This window comes from Labrus bergylta, chromosome 3 (assembly GCF_963930695.1).
Source record: "Labrus bergylta chromosome 3, fLabBer1.1, whole genome shotgun sequence".
NCBI classification, from domain to species: Eukaryota; Metazoa; Chordata; class Actinopteri; order Labriformes; family Labridae; genus Labrus; species Labrus bergylta.
The window spans coordinates 26,958,270-26,964,269 of record NC_089197.1 but is presented as its reverse complement, the minus strand read 5'-3'; the positions used below and the strand labels follow the sequence as shown (position 1 = coordinate 26,964,269).

General features: G+C 39.5%; 1 protein-coding gene across 1 annotated transcript in view; it reads left to right on the top strand.

Annotated features, from left to right (window-relative positions):
• Positions 1-5,199: 5,199 nt before the first annotated feature.
• The window catches only part of LOC109989959 (semaphorin-4B), a 54,633-nt gene continuing 53,832 nt past the window's right edge, over positions 5,200-6,000 (top strand). The window contains exon 1 of the mRNA XM_020641915.3: positions 5,200-5,436. The gene's annotated coding sequence lies outside the window, so the exon portion shown is untranslated. The remainder of the gene's footprint in view (positions 5,437-6,000) is intronic.

Here is a 6,000-nt window from a genome sequence, read left to right as displayed (position 1 = left end):
AAATCCTATGAGAATTTATACAGATGTGCTCAGTGACATAAAAACTCTAAGGTTTATCCCTTCTACCTGATCATGTTCATTTGACATGTTGAAATGTTGCTCTGCTATTTGGAGGAATTAGTAAAGGTAAATATACATTGTTAGTACAAATTAAGACATATTGAAAATCTGCTTCATAACATGTATCTTAATGTTGTTTCCTAAAACTGTAATTTGACACCAGAAACCAACATTTGGTGAATGCAACAACAGTTGAATAGAAATAATGTTTATTTCCTGATTTTTGACACGGAACCTACTCAAAGAGTGCTAAAATAGGTTTTTAAAACGCCCTTACAATCAGACTGTGAGTCTGCTGCATTGTAATCATCCCCCTTAACTGGCACATGGATTTAAGATGATATTTACTTTCAAATATCACGTAAAAAAACCCTGAAACATTCACCCAAATGAGATTAAATAACAGAAAACTAATCAATGGCTATTTGGAATTCATACAGCATTCAATATGTGAGCTTGTCAAATTGTACCAATTGCAAAGGTATAGAGCAGTATCTCTATACTGTATAGTATAATAACAAGTAACAAAGTATTTGCAGATACCAACAAATTAAAAAAAGTGGAGAAGAAGTTAAAAATGTTTAAATCTAAGTTTGGATACTATCATTTAAGGTTTTGTATTGTTCTCTAGTATTGTATTTGAATTGGACTCATTGGTTATGCGTTCATATTCATAACATAATCATCAATCCACTCACACATACAGCAGCTATTCAGCTGTTTACACCCAGAGTTTAGTGTCAGCCTTTGATCATCTATATTCAGCTGTCGGAGCGAGTGTCAGTGGTGGGGTACGATCCTGTTATAAAACAGCAAACAGCTAAAAGTAGCCTCGGCTACAGAACAACAATTGGTATAGCAATCATAAGTTTGAAAACATAACTTTGCATGCAGCTTACTGCTAACTATTATAATGGTTAATGTGTTTTGTAACTCACCATTCAGTTACTAATTAAAGTGAATAATTGTCTGATGGCAAAGCCTTGTTTTCATCCTCTGGTTCTGGTTTAGATGAATTTAACTGTTAAGGGCTGCACATTACTGATAATCACATACACCATTACAGTACAGAGGATTCTGGCAGATGTCAATCAAGATAAGATATACAATTAGATTTCTACTGATGCTTAATGAGACTTCAGAGCAGTTTTTACCATTTTAAGCTAAATTCATTTATTATGATATCAATGAATCCACTATCCCACATTTTGCAAATTAGCAAATATATCTTTGCTTTTTCACCGAAGACCTTGTGACATGTCATGGTAGGAAAACACAGTTAAAAATAGTACAACTATTTATGTGGAAATGCCATATGGTTGCTTCAAATTTTTGGGCCCTGGTTTTGTGCATGCACTGCTAGTTTTCACACTGTTGTGGCTCAAAGGACACTTACATAGAATGAGCTAATAAAAATGAAATTGATAACACCTGTGCTTTTTCCTCTTTCACAATATTGGCAGTAAAAAACAACAGCACATTTATTTTTTATTTTTTTTGCATCTACTGCACAAAACTACAGGTTATGAACTGTTCTTCCATTTTCTCTATTATTTATCAGTAATCGCAATTTTTACAATATGGCTGCTTCAAATCAGTGCTTTGTGATATACTGTATCTAGTGGAACATCATATGTTTATATGCTGTGCTGACTCTTTGCACATTGTTGTTTCGCCTGCAACTCTCGTGTCAGCAACCCTTATGAGTGCTTTGATTCTGGAGCATGGAAACACTGCCACCATGTTGACTTAACATGACATCTTCCCAACAGAGGAAGATGCCACATTTCCACACTTCACTGGAAATGTTTACAAAACAAGCCGACCAGAATGGGCAACTAATTACGATTTTTAAACTAAAGTAAACAGCTGTACAGTGCTGTTTTTCAATTCACTTAAATTGTTGAGAAAGTGAAACGCTTCAGACTTTTAGAAACCATGCCATCATGAGTGCTGCATATTTGATCCCAAATTCTGACGTCAGAATCCAAATACACACTTGATCAATACAGATCTTACACTACATTGCATCATTGCACCAGAAACCTGGATTGTATATTGAGTCCATTTTCTTTAAACATTAAAAAGTAACTTCTATTCTTTCAACAACAACAAAAGCAGAGGAACATGATCACATTATGAGCAACATGTAGCCTTAATGATTCTCACACACTCATGTGGGCACAGGTCCATCTTGTCACATTTCATTTAGTGAGTAAAAGGTTCTCTTAGTGCTTTTATAATAAAAGGTTAAAGCATTTTACAAAAGAAAAAAGTGAAGTGTATAATTATGAGGCTACTACTCTTGAAGATGCCAATGGAAAAGTCCACAGCATCACTTCTAAGTTATAACTTTAAATAGACACATGATGGAAACTTTAATGAAACCGCTGTGGAGAATTTACTGTTTTGGGAACGTACCAAATGCATTAACTGACAAAAATACTTTTAACTAACTAGATCTAAGCCTTTTTCTGATCTTTCACATCCCACCTCATGAAGATAGATGCAGCATTTCCTGTCAGCATTCCTCATATGGGAGATGAGAGGGTAAACATATAAAGGGGACTATTCTTTAGCCAATTACTGATTATAGCCAAAACCTGTTAACTTGACACAGCAGCAATAATCATTTGAAAGAGGTTTGTGCTTGTGTATGTGTATGTGTGTGTGTATTTGTGTTTCAAAGTATCTAATATCTCATACAGCCATGTTGGCAGAAGAAGAATTAGTGGCAGCACTTCTAAAAGCTGGTATTACAGCGAACATGCCAGAAATATTATAAATAGAGTTCATCTTCAATCATTCACTCAGCTCACTACATGCTTTTTTTGTGTGTGTTTCCCTATGAGATGTGCTTTGAGGTATCATAGCTAAATCAATGTTGCATTTATTTGTGTCACTGCTGAATCATTGTGCTTTTCATCTTTCAAACAGAGCCCTGCTGCCACTCCTGTAGAATCACACATAATGATCTTGTCTTTGGTCAGAAATCTCAAAAGGCCTGGATACACCAGGACATCAGATCATGAGATGTTAGAATCACCAACAACAGACGATCCGCGGCGGCAGAACATTTCATTATAAACTAATAAACAGTAAGTAGTCTTGACAATCCTGACCTTTGAGGTTGCAAAGGGACAAACTTGTGTCTAAAAGAGAAGATGCAATTGTTGCTTATTAGCTGCAGTACCAGTTATTTGATCCCTTCTTTTCAATAAATAGGAGTACATATTGTCCCACAAAGAGTCTGCTGACCGTTATGAAACAAAAAGTGTATCATTTCATCAAACTTTGTGAACCAACTGTCTCATTAATGACCAAGCTGTGCTAAAGAGATTTCCAACCAACAGTTATCAGGATTGTTTTTTAGATAAGCTGTGTTTCTTAACGCCTTAAAAACGAAAACTGTACCAATGATAGTGGAAAAGTAAACAGACTAAATGATAGAAGCTCTGGAAGCTTCTGGGGCTGATTCAGCTATCCTCCTGCTAAGTTAATGATTAGCTCACAAGCTACAGCTCCCACCAACCAGCCCTGATGGAGCAGCTACGTCACACAGCTGTCAGCCCTAATGTACTTTAGGTGGAAAAGCTTGTGACCTTTTTATGTGTAACCAGCGTTAATGAGATGGTGTCAACGAAATGGCGCGTTGTTAACAAGTCTTCAAAAATATTTTTTTATCTGGCATTCATGAACTTGTGTGTGGAAGTTTTTCCGAACTTGAAGTTTTTAACGCGTTTGCTCACAGATAAAATGGTGGAGGTCATAGAATAACATTTTACAGGTAAGTTAAAGTATTGTTCTAAGTTTTATTCCAAGCGGCTTCTTCTTTTGCTCAGTCATCGTGGGGGGAAACAACGTTACCTACTTCAAAATTGTCAGCCTCAGTGGCTTTTAGCTGCACACAGTAACTTTAATTTTATGTCTATGTTGGAATTGCCCTGCAGTGAAGATATCAGGACTTTACGATTCAAACTGCAGTGATGTCATGTACACAACTTCCTGCATCTTAACCACAAGCTAACAGGGTCTTTTTAAAAGCAAAAAGTGACATGATGTGGATATAAAGCGTCCTAAATTAGAATGCAGCATTAAAACACATGATACGTCATACAAAGCCTGCAGGGCTAAACACAAACGTAACTCATGAAAATTAATGAAGAGCGCTGGGAAACAGCCGTTCTTATCTGCATGTTTCTGCCACTAGCATCCCTCCTATCTCGTTTTCTGCCTGTCTGGTGCCAGATTGGTACAGACAGAGCAGAGGTGCAGCGATGACCCTGAGCTGTCATTGTTTTCTTATGAACGACCTTGTTTCCTTCTCACTGCCTCTTCATCTCCTTACGTCCTTGTTTTTTGTTTTTTTTTAGGGATGGCAGGCTGCACAGAGACAGGTGATTTCTATTGCACGAGGTAGAAATAGGTGTGTTTTTGCTCCTCCACTTAGAGATGTGCTAAATGTCAGAGGCAGCAGGAAGTGTTTGGAATCACTCACCTGAAATGTCAGTGACTTCCTAACTGAGTGTCCATCAGAGCTTTTTTAAAACTGACAAGGGAGCCATTAGTCGTAGCTCTGAGTGTGTGTCCTGCGGTGGGAATGGGCGGGACTGAATTTTTTTCTCCCTTTTTTATAAAATGCACATCAGCAGCACACTGTTAGCCTGTGCAACATCAATAAAGGTGAAAGGAGGAAGCAAATCACCATCTGGATGTTTCTTGACATGAAACTCTTATTTATAGTAACGAGGAGGTTTTGGTACAGTATCTATGAAAGGTGGTGTGATTATAATACCCATTTGATTATAGCTGTTGAATATACACAAGCATTGCAGATACACACCGGCACACAGGTGCAGTCTGCATGACGACACTGCACTGTATGCAGCATGTACACAGTCTTTAATCATCCTGTTGTCTGCTGCAGAGGGAGAACAGTGATGGGGATGCAAACACAAACACAAGGACACACATAAATACACACACACACCGTCCCCCAGCCCATCTAGCCCACCCCCCTGCAAACCTGCCGTTCACTAGCCCATGATGTAATGCTATCAGACCCCTCCTCTGCTGTCTCTCACACACTCCTCTCTCTCTCTCTCTCTCTCTCTCTCTCTCTCTCTCTCTCTATCCTCATTCGATTGGTAGCTCCCGCCTGCATCTGCTGGATCAGCTCTGACTCCCTGCACACACACACACACACACACACATACACATTCACTTACACACACAAACACACACACACTTCCACGCTCCCTCTCACACACCCTTACACATACACTACCAGGGGGATTCCTCCGCCCGCCACTGCAGCTTCTGCTTGCTCCACCTGGCTCCTTACTGTCTTCTGCCGTGGGGGGAGAAAAGCACGCGGTGAGTCCCTCCTTTTTCTCTCTAATGACAGCAGGCAATTGTGGTGCACGATAAGACAAAAGGATGAAAGGACAGGGCTTTTTTCCTGCAGAGAGTCCTGGACAAACACCGGGAGGCAAAGCTGGCATCCTCTGCAGCCTGGGAGGAGGAGGAGTAGGAGGAGAGGCTTGCAGCTGAGTTTGTGCTTGGAGTAAGGAAGTGGTGTGTGGTTGCTCAGATACTACAGATACCGGTCATTTGAGTGCTGGGTGCCATGGCAATAAATTGTATTCAATCAGGGTCTTGGCTTATTGTACATCTGTGTCCTAGCAAGGTGCTGGAAACTGTGATTGGACGCACGTGGGTGTGAGTGAGCTGTAAAAAAAATCTGCTTGTAAGCATGCAGATGAGATTTGGAAGCGTTAATATGCCCAAGGAGTTCTGTTTGATTTGGTTTCCTCATGTGTCAGTCACCTTTTTCTGAGAGCAGCTGAATCACTCGAATGTAAAGCAAAGCTGCTTCTGCATTTTTGTGATGGTTCAGTTCTGATTGCTGCCAGCTGGGCGAGGATGATACATTGGATG